Source organism: Bacillus rossius, chromosome 11, assembly GCF_032445375.1.
Source record: "Bacillus rossius redtenbacheri isolate Brsri chromosome 11, Brsri_v3, whole genome shotgun sequence".
NCBI lineage: Eukaryota > Metazoa > Arthropoda > Insecta > Phasmatodea > Bacillidae > Bacillus > Bacillus rossius.
In genome coordinates this window covers 3,028,981-3,048,133 of record NC_086338.1, presented here as the reverse complement: position 1 = coordinate 3,048,133, position 19,153 = coordinate 3,028,981, and the positions used below count along the sequence as shown (strand labels likewise).

Sequence of the window (19,153 nt, the reverse complement as noted above, 5' to 3'; positions counted from 1 at the left end):
TATTTTCAGTTTGCGTGCGTACTTTATTAAATCTACGATGGTGAGCGGTCGTTTCGGCAGCGAACTTAGGATTTTTTCATTCGTTTCTTTTTCATGCCACGACCTGTTTTGTGAGGTTGCAAGTAGAGTCCTGCGCCGTTTTTTTTACCGATGGCAATGGCTTCCATGCTGGCATTGTGTCGCTGTGCTTCTTTTAACTGCTTGCGCTCATTCTTCGAAGTGTTGACTGCCCGCACTATACCGCTCGTTGCACCGATGAGGCCGCCGAGAGCACCCAATGCAGGCAAAAGCAAAGGAAGAAATCCTCCTATAATCTTCTTGTCGAGAGTCTGTAGTTTTTGCTTGGCTTTTTGCACGCCTACACCAGTCTTGCGTTTGGTCTTGCGTGAGTTAGTCTTTGACTTGATGGAGCTGGTTCGACGAGCACCCAGTCCTAATTTCGTCTTTGCCTTCATGATTTTAGATACTCCCCAGGCCGTGATTTTTTCTCCTAGACCCGCGTGCGACGATTTACTTATTTCTTCGGCTTCCTGTGCCAATATATCGTCGGCCCGGTGTCTGGATTCCAGATCCTTGCTTAATGAATATGCGAAATCGTGCTGCTTGCACTTTTCGTCGAGAGAATTAATGCCCACGTCACCGCGAGCTAACCTTTTCGCTAGTTTAGTGCCGAGGCCGCAGAATCTGTAGCCGGGAATGTGTAGCTCGAATGGTAGATTGTTTATCAGCGAGTTCACGAGTCCTGCACCGATGTGTTTTTTGTTCTTACCTCTTCGAGTCATTACGCACAACTGACCAGAAAGTATAAATGTGTTTGATTTTATACAATTACTTTAGTACAATGCAGGTCGTCAAGCAAGACGTGTGTTTGCCCGTACGCATTACGCAAGACGATGTATTTAGTGCGCGTGAATCACGACATGGCTTACTGTTGCCTTCCACTGTACATTTCATAATGGCGGGTCCGTCAAACTGTGGCAAGACGTGCGTTCTACTGAGTTTACTGGAGGAACCAAACGGTCTTCGGTTCGAGAAAGTTTACTTGTATTCCAAGTCGTTGCAACAGCCAAAGTACCAGCGCTTGGCCACTGTTCTACGCTCGGTGGATGGTCTGGAGTATTTTCCGTTTAGCGATAATACCGATGTTGTACCTCCAAGCGAAGCAAAAGCCAATTCCGTGTTTGTTTTCGACGATGTAATGTGCGAGAAACAAGGCATAATACAAGAGTACTTTTCCATGGGCAGAAACGCCAAGGTAGACTGTGTTTACCTGTGTCAGACGTACAGTCGTATTCCAAAACATCTCCTACGAGACAACGCAAATGTCATAGTACTTTTTCGCATGGACGAACTTAATTTACGCCACGCTTATGATGATCATGTAAACACCGACATGTCGTTTCAGGAATTCAAAGACATGTGCTCCTTGTGTTGGAAAGAAGAACACGGTTTCCTAGTTATAGTCAAAGACTGGCCTCTATATAAGGGCAGGTACAGACGAGGTTTCGATCAGTTTATCGCCAAACATGAGTCATAGCATTTCGAAATTCGGACGTAGCAGTCGAGACTTACGTACTGCTCTCAAGTCTCATGACGGCGATATCCACAAATACATTTCGCTACTGGCTCAAAAAGTAGACAGTGTGAAAAAGGAATTACTTGAGTATCTCGTTGCCATCGACCAGCGTGTGGAAGCCTCGGATTCTCGCATTCGCGACATGATCGAAGTATCGAATGCACAAAGACGTGACGATCTGAGGACTTTTCAAAGTAGTCTGAAAGTATCACTATCTCACTTGACAACAAATTCAGATTTGGCCAAACACAAGAAAGAAGTTTCTGCGAACGAATAAAAAAGTATAAAAGGAGGTCTTGCAATAAGTTTTCAGCCAGTACAATGTCGGACCTGGCCAGTGACCTTCATCGAGCTATACAGTCTGTTCGTGAAAAATATTTACTTCCTAGACGAACCAGACTTGCACGTGAGATGGAAAATGAGGAGATATTTAAACCAATCACTAGTCGCCTCGACGAACTTAAAAACAAGGAAGAACCAGCCATCATTGTGAAGACAGAAGTTGAAGATGAAATGCCGACTGTAAAGAAGAAAATGTATGAACCAGATCGAGAAGAAGAGGACTTAACAAGTACAGAGTCCATGCACAAGAAGAAAATACCGAAAAAGGGACATCAAGTTAATGCAATGGTCCGACCATACCTGATATCGTTTACGAGCCGGAATAATGACACGACCTACAGAGTGTATAGAAAACATAATAAGCGGTTCCTCGGTACTAAAGAAATAGACTTTCTACCAGGAAATATCGTGCGCGTAGCAGAGTTCTAAACGCGTGGGACTCCGGGTCTGTACTAATTGCTGTTTCGCAGGGAGCCTAAAGGATATTCTCATAAAGACTTACAAGAGTACAAATAACTGCTAGAGCTAACCAATGCACATTTTCGGGATAACGATCCAGATAGTGGTGTATATTCAGGCGTTGATCATGAAAAAATCGACATTCTCGCTAATCTCTTCAGTGAACTAACAATACATGGCGAAGGTTTAAAAAAGCTATAAAGTGGTCAGATATTTGACTATGTATATTGGGACGACCCTAATGAATTATTTGATCGCCTTAGAATTCTACATGCTTCGCTTAGTGTAGGAAACTATTCGCACATCAACGAAATAGTCTCCATACTTGAAGAACTGAGGGAAGCCGGCTACATACAATGAGTCGAACCGGAATCGCTCGCGAACTTCATGCTCCTTCTAGACGGAAATACCTTCGTCGCAAGGTCATAGTTCGTGGAATTGACGATTTATTCCAGGCGGACCTTGTTGAGATGATACCGTATTCCCGATTGAATAAATGTTTCAAGTACATGTTGACAGTCATCGATGTTTATAACAAGTTCGCTTGGGCTAGACCTGTAAAATCAAAGACTGCAACTGACATAGCCACGGCCATGAAAAATATTTTGCGTGATGGACGTGTACCATCGCACCTGCAAACGGACCTCGGGAAAAAATTCTACAATGCAACATTCAAGGCTTTGATGAAGAAGTATGGCATCAAACACTACTCTACATTTAGTAACATCAAAGCCTCCGTTGTCGAAAGGTTTAACAGAACTTTGCGTTCCAAGATGTGGCGGCAGTTCACGGCTAACAGAAATTACAAGTGGCTTGACATCTTGCCGAAACTAATAAGTGAGTATAATTCCACGGTGCATTCTACCACGAAAATGAAGCCAAAGGACGTAAAGGACAATCGCCTGCTTCAAACAGTGTTTTCCAACACGAAGAAGACAGATCCACGAAAGCGTAAAGCTAACGTCAGTGACATTGTGCGAATCTCCAAGCAGAAAGGTATCTTCGTGAAAGGTTTCACTGCGAACTGGAGTCCCGAACTTTTCCGTGTGACACATGTTCGTGAATCAGAGCCTAGGACCTACTACCTCGAAGATTTGGACCACAAACCTATCCATGGCGGCTTCTATGCCGAAGAGATTCAGCCTACGTTGTATCCCGATACGTACTTGGTGGAGAAGATTATAAAACGAAGAAAAGGACGGTCCTACGTCAAGTGGTGGGGCTTTTCACCTCGTTTAAATTCGTGGGTGGCAGATGCAGACGTCGAGAAATCCACAAGACTTTAGTAATTTGTCTGTGTATTTTTTTGTACTTGTATTAGTGTAGTGTGTATGTAATAAAAGTTTTTTAAAAGAACTTGCGGTGTTTTTTATTTTCTCAAACCTGCCACTTTAGTGGTACTTTTTTAAAATATTAAAGTTGTTTTGTATCGGTCAGGGATCAAACCAGGGACCTTAGTCGATCGAATCGCCATGTAAATTAATGAGTGATTTATTTAATGAATTTTGGAACTTTTCCCGAATTTCTAGCTAAATAATTACAGGTTTTCAAGATGGCGTCCAAATTTCAAGATGGCGGGTGTCACAGCAATAATTGATTACTGCACTCTAGCGGATAAGAATTAAACTAACATGGCATCAGCGCACTCTAGCCGACGATACAATGATGATGATGGCTTCCAGCATCGAAGACAAGATGGCGGTCATGACGTCATACTAGATGATGTTATATATGCTTTGAAAAAAAGTGGTGGGAGTCAGTCTGCCAGCATCCACCACGGGGAAAGGATCGGTCGCCATTTTTTTTGCCCTCACTGGGTTCGAACCACGGACTCTGAGCTCCGTGTCGTAAATGTTTGTTTTTTATAAAAACTTTATTAAATTTTATTATTTAATTTTTTTTATAAATTTTAGAAAAATTTCATTAAAATCGGATAGTAAATAAAAAAGTTAAAGATGGCGACCATAACGAAAATTGCAACGGTGACGTCATCATCCAATATGGCGGAAAACACATCGCCGGAATGTTCGATAACACAATGACGTCATCCAAGATGGCGGATCCAAGATGGCCGCCGTGATCTTCTTGACCTGTTATGTTATGTCCCGTTACATTGTGTCCCGTTACGCTGTGTCCCGTTACACTCATCCAAGTTGGCTGCCGTGGTTAAGGTCAAGTTCATCCAAGATGGCCACCGTGACGTCACAATCCAAGATGGTGGACACCGACACCACAACCACAGCCAGAAGCCAGTTTCAGGACCGGCTATCCTATACTACTATCGCCTCCCCTCGCAAAATGTTCGATGGTAATAGTCACAATTCCTAATAACATACCTGTGAAATAGAAAGAGTTAGACACCGACTACAAAAACACAACCAATCTTTAAAGACGCGTAAACGTTAAAGGACTAAGCTAAATGAATATAATAAAGCCATTTAACCTAGACTTACGTTTGCGACTTACGTTACTAAATATCACATCCCAAATAAATTAAATTCATCATCTAAAAGAAAAGAAAAATGTTTTTGTTCACCTAAACGAATCATTAACCTAGGTTCAAACAAACATATGGAAGGGAGATTCCGCATTATAATTAAGAATACTGAAAGGAATTTCGAACTCTAGAGACCCATGGTCTTCGCACAACACATTTTAATTAAATTATGTATGTTCGCAGACAATTTGAAAAAAAATTGATTAGTTTAAGGAATTTATTGTTTGCTCTTTAAAGTGCTATGTAGTGACAAGAAACGATCAATACGGAATTATATATATTTAGATAGCAACCATACAATTATAACAATTTAAATACGAAACATAGAACAAAAAAACCTCGCTATGTCGTATATCTAGTACCATACTGTAATTATCAAAGATGTCACCAATTGTTCCCTGTTCACATAATTAAGTAATAATAAACATCCAGTGGTTACGAACAGATAAAAACAGAAATATTTCAAAAATGCACTTACCAATGAGTTAGGTTATTCAGAAGCATAAAGTAATAAATATACAATTGAAAAGCAAACCAATTTACCAATAATATGGAATCACTTCAAAAAAAGAAAACAAAGTTCAGACATTACAAACACAGAAAGGTGAAAAAACGTAAGTAGATCAGTAAAGATGAAGATTTAAAGACCAATTCCCTCGCGGATAAAGGATGATAATCATTGCAGTAGCACACATTGTCCCACATATGTATCGAAACACAGGGTTAGATCGTAACACACACACGACTTCCAGGATGTTTCCACCATCATGTTTGGAACCTTTATACTTATTTTTAAATTTTAATTTACATTGATTAACAACGAGAACCTAAAACAAATAAACAGCAGCAGCGACAGTAGCTAAACTCAACACAATTAATAGAATATTGTCACGTTTTGAAAATTTTATTACTTTTTTTTCTTAAATTTATTTTACTTTTGTATCTCGTTAGGTTAACGTGTTGGTGTACGTGCGCGTTTCCAGGCTCGGCCGGTTGATTTCGACACGCGGGTATTGGAATATAGGTTGCTGTGATAGAATTTTGCAGGCACCGCGGGCTTTTGCGAGGCTGCGTGGTTTGCTGTTTCTCGCGGGTCGCTGGCCAGGGCCCGCCGAGAGGTTGCAACACGCCGTCCCAGAAAAACCCGCTGTGTAACGTCGATTTTGTTTGCCTCTGTCATTTTCGGCTTCGTGTATTCGTTTCGAGGACTCTGTCCTGATTAGTGTTGCCATCTTGCGTGCAAGTTTGGAAACGTAGACAGAAACAATCGGACAGCGCGAGAGGGGGAGGGAGAGCTCGCTCGCGCCTGCGCAGAAGGAATTGTCGAATTCGCTTGTTTTTGTTTTTCCTTGCGGGAAGGAGGGACAGCCATTTTCCCCGTGGCTAAGTTTTCCCGGTGTTCGTGATTTTTTTCGGAGTGGCCTACTTTTGTAGTTAAAACCTCCTTCCAGGGAGGGACTTAGGCCTTTTGCCTGGGGACCTCTCTGGAAGCCGGGTCCACGTCGGTTTGAAACAACTTTTCTCCGTCTCAAGTCAGAGGGTAAGTGGTTAGCCATGGCTCGTCCGCCACGGTCATTTCTCGGGCGGTCTTCGTCCCGATTCTAAATTCAATGTGGTAATTCAAAGTAACTTAGTTTTTAGTCTTATCTTGTATTTTTTTTATGATTTAAATGTAAACAGGCGCTGTACCAGGTTAGGTTGATGCGAGCAGATATGTGCTGGGTTGTAGCACAATTAATCTAAGTGGGTGCTAATGGCTAGAGGGCAGCCATGTTGTGTAGTATAGCGTGTTGTGTACGCTAACGTAATTAAAATCATTGTGACTAAATCTTTAATCTATTTGTTAAATTATTTATTATAAATTAATTTGTTATCCTATTTATTATTAATTTATTTGTTAAACATTTTTCAGAGTTTAATTATTGTTATCCTAGTAAATAAAATCTGTGCTTAAATGAATGAATAATGTTTCTTTTCAGTGCATAAATCGTTCCCTACACTCCCTGTATGGGGAGAAGACTTGATCTCGAGTACCGCAACTCTACCTAACTACCCCCCCCCCCCCCCCAATGTTATAGGTTATTTATTGTTTTGTGTATAGGTGTACGCGGGACGTCTGACGGAGTCACGTCACAATATTCTCTATCACATTCACAAACCCATCCGTGAAATAAAAATGAAGCAGCCAAGAAAAAAGTATCGATATAAAGACCTTAAACTCTGCCGGCCACCGCAGCCCAGCATGAGTTGCCAGACGTGTCCTTCTCAGACAGAAGGTGTTGCCAGTGCGCAACCAATATATAATTATTGTTAAAGACTCAATTAAAAAAATCAAACATGTACGTTAAATCAGGCTAGCATTCTCATAGTTTAAGTGAAAACAGGCCGGAACACAACTTGGTAACATAATATTAGCTATTCCTAAACCTTAAATACATACAATGTAAGAAATCGCACTAGGAAATTTACACTCATATGCCACAAAATATAAGTTCACCGAGATACAATGACACACGAATATATGCATGAATGATAGGTAAGTACTATACAAGACACAAAAAAAATTCCCCCATACTTCAAAACATATTTATCAAAGTACCCTTTCAATACTAACCCAATGAAGCAGAAAATTCTATTACACCCCAAGCATTGTATATGAAAGTAAGCACATATCACAATTGAACTAGAAAAATAAATATAAAAAGAAGCTAGCGAACACACAGACAAATATTCATCATAGCACCATTGGGTGGAAAGAAGATAGTACCATCAATTTCATCTTTACAACCACATTCATGAAGAAAAAAAAGCAATATATAATTATACTTTTATTAACCACACAGGAATCTTTTAGTGTATAATCGTTGTGTAGCAAAATTAGGAAAATAAAGGTACAGTGTATTTAAAAAAAATCTAATTACCACTGCTAAAAACTATATATGATAACTCATAATTGCAAAACCATTAATGAAAACCTACAAAACCTCTCTCTTCCTCTCTCTCTCTTTCTCTCTCTTATTCGCTCTATATACTGGTTGCGAAATTCCACGATTGGTACAATTAACTTAGAGATAACCCCGACACACCGATGCATTGTAACGTCAACTACATTCCGCTTTTGAGAGGGAAACGAGAGTAACTCGAGAACACTCGCAGGCTCACAGCAACGTCCGCCACATTTACACACAGAACTAACCACTCGTTCCCACCGGAGGGAGACGAACCACGAGCAAAAGGCAAACACCTCCGCTTAAACACAATAACAAGTGACCTAAATATAGAACGATAGTGCTAACGCGAGCAAACACACTGGTTAAAAACTTTTTAGAGTAATGGAAGCAATACGCTCTTCAATTATGTGTCTCACCTCTGGAAAATCATTACGTAGCGGCGACAATTTTACAACATCTTTTCATAAAGAAACCTAAAGGAAAAAAAAATCTCAAAGTAAATGATGAAAACAAAACAAGGAATTTGTCGGTCGATGGTAGTGAAAAAATGTGAGATAAAACAATAAAATAATGTTAAATAAATCTATTCATTTTTACTATAAAATGAATCCTCTTATAACCATAAGTTTTTGATAATAATTTAACAAATTAACATACTTATACTTAAATTAATTATAAAATTGTCATACTAAATTCTTAAATGTGATACTACATCAGATCACAGAACACTGAAACCTAAATTTAAAATAATTTATTTATGTTTTTCCGTATTTATTTACATTTTTATTTGTCACATATATATATATATATCTTTCATGTTAATTAACTTCTATATTTGTTTTGGTTAATTGCTTTGAGCTTCGCAACCTTTCTCTATGTTAATAATGTTAAATGTAATATCTTTTAAATGCTTAATTCAAGGCCGGTGATTGGCCGATACATCGGCGGATCTTTTAAAGACATTGTTGGTTATAGACGCTATTAATTTTGGGAGAGAAGAGAAAAAAAGCTTCGGTGTGCCATCTTGTGGATAGTGTGTGTTGTCGCGTCGGGCCTTGCCGACGTGACATTTTAAATATTATATAGCATCGATACGTCCCTCAAATTGGCAAGGAAAATACGCCCGAGCTTCGGCGAAGCTCTGAGAGTAATGGTTTTATTGAGGCTTTATCTAAAACCATATATCATCAAATCTTCAGGTATGACTATATGCTATGTTGAATCCTGAGCAGTTGCGTCACCGAATCATAGCACTATTTGAGTTAGTGATCATCTGCTGTCTGATTATGCTAATTGTTTTAAGTCAATCGTCTTTGAATAATATTAAAGCCTCTAGTTTTCTTGGAATTATGGCACGATTAATATGTTGTACGACTTCACTCAGAAGTCTTGAAGTATATTGAATTTCATACGATCCGACGAATACTGAACTAGCTAAATTTATTTTTATCTCCTAACAAATGAACTTTTCTGTCTGTTGTGCCCAACGTAATTTTATTAGCTACTTAATATGCTGTTTTATTTTTATTCGCAAGTGTAAGCAACCGTCTTTGTCATTATATTTTTTATGTTAAACAATAAAAGTATTATAATTAGTATTAAATTTATTTTTCTATCTAATAAATAATTAAGTTGGGTACCTTCTGGTACTGGCGCCATTAAAGATTCAGAAGCGCATTACAGGGAGAATTTATAAATCTGTAACTCCTCTTATAACCATAAGTTTTTGAAAATAATTTAACAAATTAACATATATACTTAAATTAATTAAAAAGTTGTCATACTAAATTCTTAAAATAAATTTATTTCCTTTAACAAATTAACATATAGATTTAAATTAATGTAAAAAAATAGTTTAATAATAAATTTTAAATTCTGTTCATTTTTTATCATAAAATGCCTCTGCTTTTAACCATTATTTTGATAATTTACAATAAATTAAAATAAAATTTAATTATTAGAAATTAATTTATAAAATTTTGTTTTAAAATAATTTTTATCAATTAATTTTTAATAATTAAATTTTATTTTAATTTATTGTAAATTATCAAAATAATGGTTAAAAGCAGAGGCATTTTATGATAAAAAATGAACAGAATTTAAAATTTATTATTAAACTTTTTTTTTACATTAATTTAAATCTATATGTTAATTTGTTAAAGGAAATAAATTTATTTTATCCGATGCCCCCTGCTGAGTACACAATTTACTGTCACAGTAAATGAGAGTTTCACAGTTACAGATTTATAAATTCTCCCTGTAACGCGCTTCTGAATCTTTAATGGCGCCAGTACCAGAAGGTACCCAACTTAATTATTTATTAGATAGAAAAATAAATTTAATACTAATTATAATACTTTTATTGTTTAACATAAAAAATATAATGACAAAGACGGTTGCTTACACTTGCGAATAAAAATAAAACAGCATATTAAGTAGCTAATAAAATTACGTTGGGCACAACAGACAGAAAAGTTCATTTGTTAGGAGATAAAAATAAATTTAGCTAGTTCAGTATTCGTCGGATCGTATGAAATTCAATATACTTCAAGACTTCTGAGTGAAGTCGTACAACATATTAATCGTGCCATAATTCCAAGAAAACTAGAGGCTTTAATATTATTCAAAGACGATTGACTTAAAACAATTAGCATAATCAGACAGCAGATGATCACTAACTCAAATAGTGCTATGATTCGGTGACGTGACTGCTCAGGATTCAACATAGCATATAGTCATACCTGAAGATTTGATGATATATGGTTTTAGATAAAGCCTCAATAAAACCAATACTCTCAGAGCTTCGCCGAAGCTCGGGCGTATTTTCCTTGCCAATTTGAGGGACGTATCGATGCTATATAATATTTAAAATGTCACGTCGGCAAGGCCCGACGCGACAACACACACTATCCACAAGATGGCACACCGAAGCTTTTTTTCTCTTCTCTCCCAAAATTAATAGCGTCTATAACCAACAATGTCTTTAAAAGATCCGCCGATCTATCGGCCAATCACCGGCCTTGAATTAAGCATTTAAAAGATATTACATTTAACATTATTAACTTAGAGAAAGGTTGCGAAGCTCAAAGCAATTAACCAAAACAAATATAGAAGTTAATTAACATGATATATATATATATATATATATATATATTTGTGACAAATAAAAATGTAAATAAATACGGAAAAACATAAATAAATTATTTTAAATTAAAGTTTCAGTGTTCTGTGATCTGATGTAGTATCACATTTAAGAATTTAGTATGAAATTTTTTTAATAAATTTAAGTATAAGTATGTTAATTTGTTAAATTATTATCAAAAACTTATGGTTATAAGAGGAGTCATTTTATAGTAAAAATGAATAGATTTATTTAACATTATTTTATTGCTTTATCTCACATTTTTTCACTACCATCGACCGACAAATTCCTTGTTTTGTTTTCATCATTTAATTTGAGATTTTTTTTTTCCTTTAGGGTTCTTTATGAAAAGATGTTGTAAAATTGTCGCCGCTACGTAATGATTTTCCAGAGGTGAGACACATAATTGAAGAGCGTATTGCTTCCATTACTCTAAAAAGTTTTTAACCAGTGTGTTTGCTCGCGTTAGCACTATCGTTCTATATTTAGGTCACTTGTTATTGTGTTTAAGCGGAGGTGTTTGCCTTTTGCTCGGGGTTCGTATCCCATCCGGTGGGTACGAGTGATTAGTTCTGTGTGTAAATGTGGCGGACGTTGCTGTGAGTCTGCGAGTGTTCTCGAGTTGCTCTCGTTTCCCTCTCAAAAGCGGAATGTAGTTGACGTTACAATGCATCGGTGTGTCGGGGTTATCTCTAAGTTAATTGTACCAATCGTGGAATTTCGCAACCAGTATATAGAGCGAATAAGAGAGAGAAAGAGAGAGAGAGGAAGAGAGAGGTTTTGTAGGTTTTCATTAATGGTTTTGCAATTATGAGTTATCATATATAGTTTTTAGCAGTGGTAATTAAATTTTTTTTAAATACACTGTAACTTTATTTTCCTAATTTTGCTACACAACGATTATACACTAAAAGATTCCTGTGTGGTTACTAAAAGTATAATTATATATTGCTTTTTTTTCTTAATGAATGTAATTGTAAAGATGAAATTGATGGTACTATCTTCTTTCCACCCAATGGTGCTATGATGAATATTTGTCTGTGTGTTCGCTAGCTTTTTTTTATATTTATTTTTCTAGTTCAAATGTGATATGTGCTTACTTTCATATACAATGCTTGGGGTGTAATAGAATTTTCTGCTTCATTGGGTTAGTATTGAAAGGGTACTTTGATAAATATGTTTTGAAGTATGGGGGAATTTTTTTTGTGTCTTGTATAGTACTTACCTATCATTCATGCATATATTCGTGTGTCATTGTATCTCGGTGAACTTATATTTTGTGGCATATGAGTGTAAATTGCCTAGTGCGATTTTTTACATTGTATGCATTTAAGGTTTAGGAATAGCTAATATTATGTTACCAAGTTGTGTTCCGGCCTGTTTTCACTTAAACTATGAGAATGCTAGCCTGATTTGACGTACATGTTTGATTTTTTTAATTGAGTCTTTAACAATAATTATATATTGGTTGCGCACTGGCAACACCTTCTGTCTGAGAAGGACACGTCTGGCAACTCGTGCTGGGCTGCGGTGGCCGGCAGAGTTTAAGGTCTTTATATCGATACTTTTTTCTTGGCTGCTTCATTTTTATTTCACGGATGGGTTTGTGAATGTGATAGAGAATATTCTATTAATTGTGTTGAGTTTAGCTACTGTCGCTGCTGCTGTTTATTTGTTTTAGGTTCTCGTTGTTAATCAATGTAAATTAAAATTAAAAAATAATAATAAATGTTCCAAACATGATGGTGGAAACATCCTGGAAGTCGTGTGTGTGTTACGATCTAACCCTGTGTTTCGATACATATGTGGGGCAATGTGTGCTACTGCAATGATTATCATCCTTTATCCGCGAGGGAATTGGTCTTTAAATCTTCATCTTTACTGATCTACTTACGTTTTTTCACCTTTCTGTGTTTGTAATGTCTGAAATTTGTTTCTTTTTTTGAAGTGATTCCATATTATTGGTAAATTGGTTTGCTTTTCAATTGTATATTTACAACTATATGCTTCTGAATAACCTAACCTATTGTTAAGTGCATTTTTGAAATATTTCTGTTTTTATCTGTTCGTAACCACTGGATGTTTATTATTACCTAATTATGTGTACAGGGAACAATTGGTGACATCTTTGATTTGTATTTAAATTGATATAATTGTATGGTTGGTATCTAAATATATATAATTCCGTATTGATCGTTTCTTGTCACTACATAGCACTTTAAAGAGCAAACATCAAATTCCATTGACTAATCAATTTTTTCTCAAATTGTCTGCGAACATACATAATTTAATTAAAATGAGTTGTGCGAAGACCATGGGTCTCTAGAGTTCGAAATTCCTTTCAGTATTCTTAATTATAATGCGGAATCTCCCTTCCATATGTGTGTTTGAACTTAGGTTAATGGTTCGTTTAGGTGAACAAAAACATTTTTCTTTTCTTTTAGATGATGAATTTAATTTATTTGGGATGTGATATTTAGTAACGTATGTCGCAAACGTAAGTCTAGGTTAAATGGCTTTATTATATTGATTTAGCTTAGTCCTTTAACTTTTACGCGTCTTTAACGATTGGTTGTGTTTTTGTAGTCGGTGTCTAACTCTTTCTATTTCACAGGTATGTTATTAGGAATTGTGACTATTACCATCGAAGATTTTGCGAGGGTAGGCGATGTCTGGTCATTCTGAATGTATTTTTCTTATGCTTGGTTATGTAATATATCGTTTGTAATTTTTTAAATATAAATATTTCTACTTACTTGTACTCTGATGAGTATACTTCAATATTTACCCTAAATTTCTGTTCAGTTTAGACTTTTGAAATTGCTCTTTTAGTTCACTCTCCTGTTTTGTGTTTCTTATAATTTTTTTTTTGAGGCTGTGATATTCGGTGATATTAATGTATTGTTTCTTTTGTATATACTTTCAGTTATGGCGGTTTCATCTGTTCTTATTGGCACACATGTGTCTTTTTAGTACAGCATCTGGAAAGGTGCATGGTTGTATATGGAATGTAATATCTCCTGGCTATCTCTGTGGGTTTATGAAGTGTCTGGGTTTGCGTCTTGGATTGGGCATCTTGTGCTCGTTACGATGTAGGTTGCATATTTCTATATGTCTGTAGGTGTTGTTTGGTTTTTTCGGGTTGTCGATGATACTTGTTACTTATTAGGGTACTGATAACGATATTGTGGTAATATAAACGAATATAAGTACATGTCTATGTGGAGGTAAAATTCAAGGAAAGTTTATGATGAGAAATATGCAGTTTTGTTTGTGTAAACGCTTCAGTTACTTCTATACTTAATTTTTTAGTGTTTTCCTGACTATATTTATTTTTTATTTTAATGTAAAATTATTTATATAGTTATAATTGGTTATTTTATGTCTCTGACAATAAATGGATTAGCACTAGTAGGTAGTACATAGTTTTTTAGTCTGGTGGGCAAAGAGTATTCGTACACCACATGTACTTGGATACATGTTTATTTTCATGTAAATATTTTTTTTTCATCTTTACTCCTTGTCACTTTAAAGTCGTTTTCGGGCTTCGTCGTTCACGATATATGTTTTAAAGGCATGGATGGCGTAATTAATAGTTTGCAAGGCATCCTTGTTTTTTTTATATTTTAATTTATTATTTTAACCAGCATTACAGCTGTAAGCTTGTTTTCGGAGTACGCTGCGTGTGTGTACTAACAATACTTATTTCCGTCTGCTCTCCGGCAGGTGAAAGTTACTCGTGACCTCACAAGGTCCGCCGAGGCGACTGTGGCAGTCTCTGGGAGGTAGATATCATTTTTGTGTTCTGGACCATCGTCGAAGCGATGCGGTTTTTGAGGCACGGAATTGCTATGCATGTTATTCTGTAAACGATTTTGGCTAATTGGTTATTAATATGAATCTCCTTGTGTGTTCATTCACAAACATTACTGGTGTGTTCTATTCAGGTATTGTTGAATGGGATTATATTGCTACCTGTGCTTAATGGAATGCATAGTAGTAGGATATAACAATAGTAGTATAGGAATGGGCATCCGGGCACAGGGTTCAGGGTGAGGTGCGAGGTGCCGGGTCAATGACCGACCTCTCTGACGTCACGGCGACCATTTTGGACTCAAAAATTCCTCAAAATTCCTCAAAAATGACTCAAAATGACTCAAAAAGTCCCGTTTTGAGGAAAAACTTCCCGTATTCGAGGGAAAAATTCCCTTTTCGAGAGAAAATTTCCCGTTTTAGTCCTTAAAAATCCCAGCGGCTAGAAATGTCCATATAGAGGCTTAAGCATCCGTGTCTACAGCCTCAGATAAGCATCTGACGACGTCATGGAATATGTCATCTTGGAGTATGACGTCACCGTTGCATGTTTCGTTACGCCCGCCATCTTTAACTTTTTTATTTATTATCCGATTTTAATGAAAAAAATTTTAAAATTTAAAAAAAATTAATTTAATAAAATTTTAATGAAAAATAATAATAAAAAATACTTTTTCGACACGGATCTCGGAGTCCGCGGTTCGAACCCGACGAGTGCAAAAAAATAAAATTGGTGACCGATCCTTCCCTCACAGTGGCTGCTGGCATACTGACCCCCACCACTTATGTCAAAGCATATATATCGCCAGTGAGCATGACGCCATGTCTGCCATCTTGAAAATCCGTAATTTTAATGCTAGAGATTCGGGAAAAAATTTAAAAATCATTAAAAAAATTAATCAACCTAGTTAAATAATAAAACAATCCTTAAAACCACTGTTGCCGTTTTCGTGACGGCCGCCATCTTGAAATCACCCGCTGGAGATCACCATCTTGTTTTCGTCCGCTAGAGTGTGCTGATACCATGTTAGTATAATTATCTGGTCACCACACCTTTGTCCTTGACTTTGACCTTGAACTTTGACCTTAACCTTGAAATTTGACCTTGACCTTGAAATTTGACCTTGACCTTGAAATTTTACCTTGGTCTTGAACTTTGACCTTAACCTTGATGTTTGACCTTGACCTTGAACTTTGACATTGACCTTGAAATTTGATTTTGACCTTGAAATTTGCCCTTGACCTTGAAATTTGACCTTCACCCTGAAATTTGACTTTGTCCTTGAAATTTGACTTTGTCCTTGTCGACCATCATGGATCCAGCATTTTATGTTCAGTACATGCTACCAGCCGGGCGAGCATGGTTCTCTTTTTCGCCCGTCATAGGGATGACACGTCATCGGTATGACGCTTCGCTACTAAAAGCAAGCATGGATCTTTTTTCGCCTTCTGGAAGACGCCTTAGTTAGGACATGCCCGTCATACGTAAGGCGCAATGGGTGGTCAGTCGTAGACCCGTCATAGCCGTCATAACCCCGTCATACAGCCGACTACGTGTGTAACTTTCATTTAAGGGGACCGGGAATGCCCTATCTTGACAGTGTTAAAATTAGCATCTTAATGTCCCATTTTCTCAGGATCCTTTTGTCACAGCATGTTGAAATTTTTTTTACATATTCATGAAGCCTTATTTATGGAATAGACATAAGGAAATTGTATTGTGTTGTGGTATAATTGGGGGGGGGGGGGGAAATATTTAGCATTTTAAAAAATTTTTACAAAATTTTATCAAAATTTTTTGAAATAACATTTTTTCTAATTAATTTAGAAAAATAATCTTGTGTTAAAAGTCGCATAATCATACTAGCAATTTATGTTCCAAGTTTCATTATTCTATCTCAAATAGTTCCTGAGAAAAAGGGGCATTTGCAGAGAAAATTTTTATTTTGAGAAAAATGCATTAAAGTAAATACTGTAAATACTTAACATTCTAATACATTCCAGCTGCATATGATGGCTCATCCGGGTCTTCTTGCTGCTTATACAGATCCTCAAACTTCCGTTTTGCTGCATTCCTCTTCTGCCTGGCTTTCATTTCAATATTTTTCACCACACGCTTTGCTTCGTCTATTCTGTAGCTGTCTAGTCTCTTCATTGCTTCCACACAATTTTTACCAGGAGGGAAACCCAATCTTTCATACACATGACACACCACCAAATTTCCATCATTGAATGATGCAACAGCATCCCACACTCCAAAATGCAAGGTACGGAAACCAACAAATGTAGTTTTGGGAAGTCTGTTCCAGATAACACTGTTTACACTCTCATTTGGATTTTGTGTCCTTCCATGTAAACATTTCTTCAGCAACTCGGGCTCACTTAGGTCTCTAAATATGGGTTTCATTTCTTCAACCACGACACGAGGAAGGTGAAAGTGATCAGCATGTTTATAACATTCTCCTTTACTCTTTGCACGCTGATATTTACACCAACTTTCTGAACCCTTAGGACAGAGTCCATGCTGGGGGTCTTCATCCGATGATAGTAAATGGAAATACTCTGCCCATACACTCTCTCTCATTCCTTGAAGATTATTTGAATTTCTTCTTGTTGCCAAACCATAATATTTTTGAATGCCCGCTATGGCTGAATCAGTAACTCGTCCTCGGCCACCAAAAACTTTGCCATCTTCTAGTTTCTTTCCCTGCAATTTGATTTTCAAATTTTTCAACCTAGTACCCATCCTCTTTTGTACATGCCCTAAGCATTCTAATTTTGATACTGTTTTATCGTCATAAGGGGCAGCCTGAAGAACAGCTTTGTGTCCCTTGCAATCACCATAACCTAAATAGTTTGTATATCGTACATTGTACTGTGATATGGATCGATTGAAAATGTTTACAACACCAGAAACCTCCATGCCACCACTAGTGCCTTTGTAGTGTGCAGTGCATGCTTCTTCATGCTGACCTTTTAGTTTATCCTTGCATGTACAGTGCTTTGATAAAATGTCTACATCTATAACTTTACCAGTATCAACACTCGTACATGTTACAACACCATGCAGTGAAACATGCCCTCTACGATGCCACGACCCATCAAGGGCAACTGTCAAATCACGATCATTATTATTTTGTGCCACTGCTTCTTCCATAGCTGATTTCATTGAGTCTTTGCATACTTCTTCTACAGCAGAACCTAAAATGCTTACATAGCGTTGAAACTTCGATGGAGGTTTGGGTAAGTTCAGGGCACCACAAAGCTTCTCGCCAGCTCTTCCTCCTTTCCCAATACTATGTAACCCATAAACCAGTCTCAAATTAATTTCATCATAACTTACTTTTTTATTTTCTGTAGAATAATGATATTTCTTACTATTAGAAAACTCTAGTTTCTCCTCACACACACTACAATGCAAAACCATTTCACAGGCAAGACCAACACCTCTCTTTGAACATAGAGAAACAATGCCACTGCAACTTTTACAGACAACAAACTTCTGAATAGCTTCTTGTAAAACAGATAAATTAATAATTTCATTTGAGTCACAGTTATTTTCAAATGTGTTGTAAATATTTACATTGAGTTTCTTCTCAGATGAACACTGAAGAACTTCATTGTTGGAACTAACCTCAACTGGTTCATTCATAACCTCAACACCATGTGGCTCACACACTACTATAGGCTTTTGTTTGCCTACATTTGTCCTCTTTTTGAAGAGTTTCTTACTTTTAGTAATTTTAAACCCTAAAGAAGGACTCTGAAAATATACAAAATGTAAAAACACCTAAAACAGTTGAAAATTTTACTTGAAAATACTAGTGTGTATTAGCTGCTATAAAAAAACAAACAACAGCCTCAACATGGTTTTCAATACCAACATCGAAAGAGGGAAAAAAATATCTTTCTAACTATAAAAGTCCCAATATAATAGCATTTTAAAATAAAAAGTTATTGAACATTGAATTTTGTAATTGTTTTCGTACTTTGATGGTTTTTCCTGTAAATCACAACTTTTAAATTATTATTTTTAACTAAATTATTTTAGTATTTACCCTTAGTGTAATATGTCATTTTAAAGCTAACATTCTGAAGAAAAATAATCTGCAAAAACATAAAAAAATGTTTTTTTTTTAACAATTTCATAATTCCCAGTCCCCTTAATACTGGGAAATAATTCTTTCAAATGAGTTCAATAATATATTTTCGTGATATTTAAGGTTTTGCCTCAATTCTATTTACTCAGAAATTACGTATGTGAGATATACGATGTATCTAAAAAAAAAGGTAATGTTTTTCTCTGAATAAACTTCGAAACAACTTGTTTCCGATAATAATCACGCCGCATAAATTAATAGTGTCTATGTTTC

At 36.4% G+C, this 19,153-nt stretch overlaps 1 long non-coding RNA gene across 1 annotated transcript in view; it reads left to right on the top strand.

Annotated features, from left to right (window-relative positions):
- The first annotated feature begins 6,207 nt into the window (after positions 1-6,207).
- LOC134536566 (uncharacterized) overlaps positions 6,208-19,153 on the top strand; it is a 42,309-nt gene continuing 29,363 nt past the window's right edge. Inside the window, exon 1 of the long non-coding RNA XR_010075805.1 lies at positions 6,208-6,414. This is a non-coding gene — a long non-coding RNA (uncharacterized LOC134536566). The remainder of the gene's footprint in view (positions 6,415-19,153) is intronic.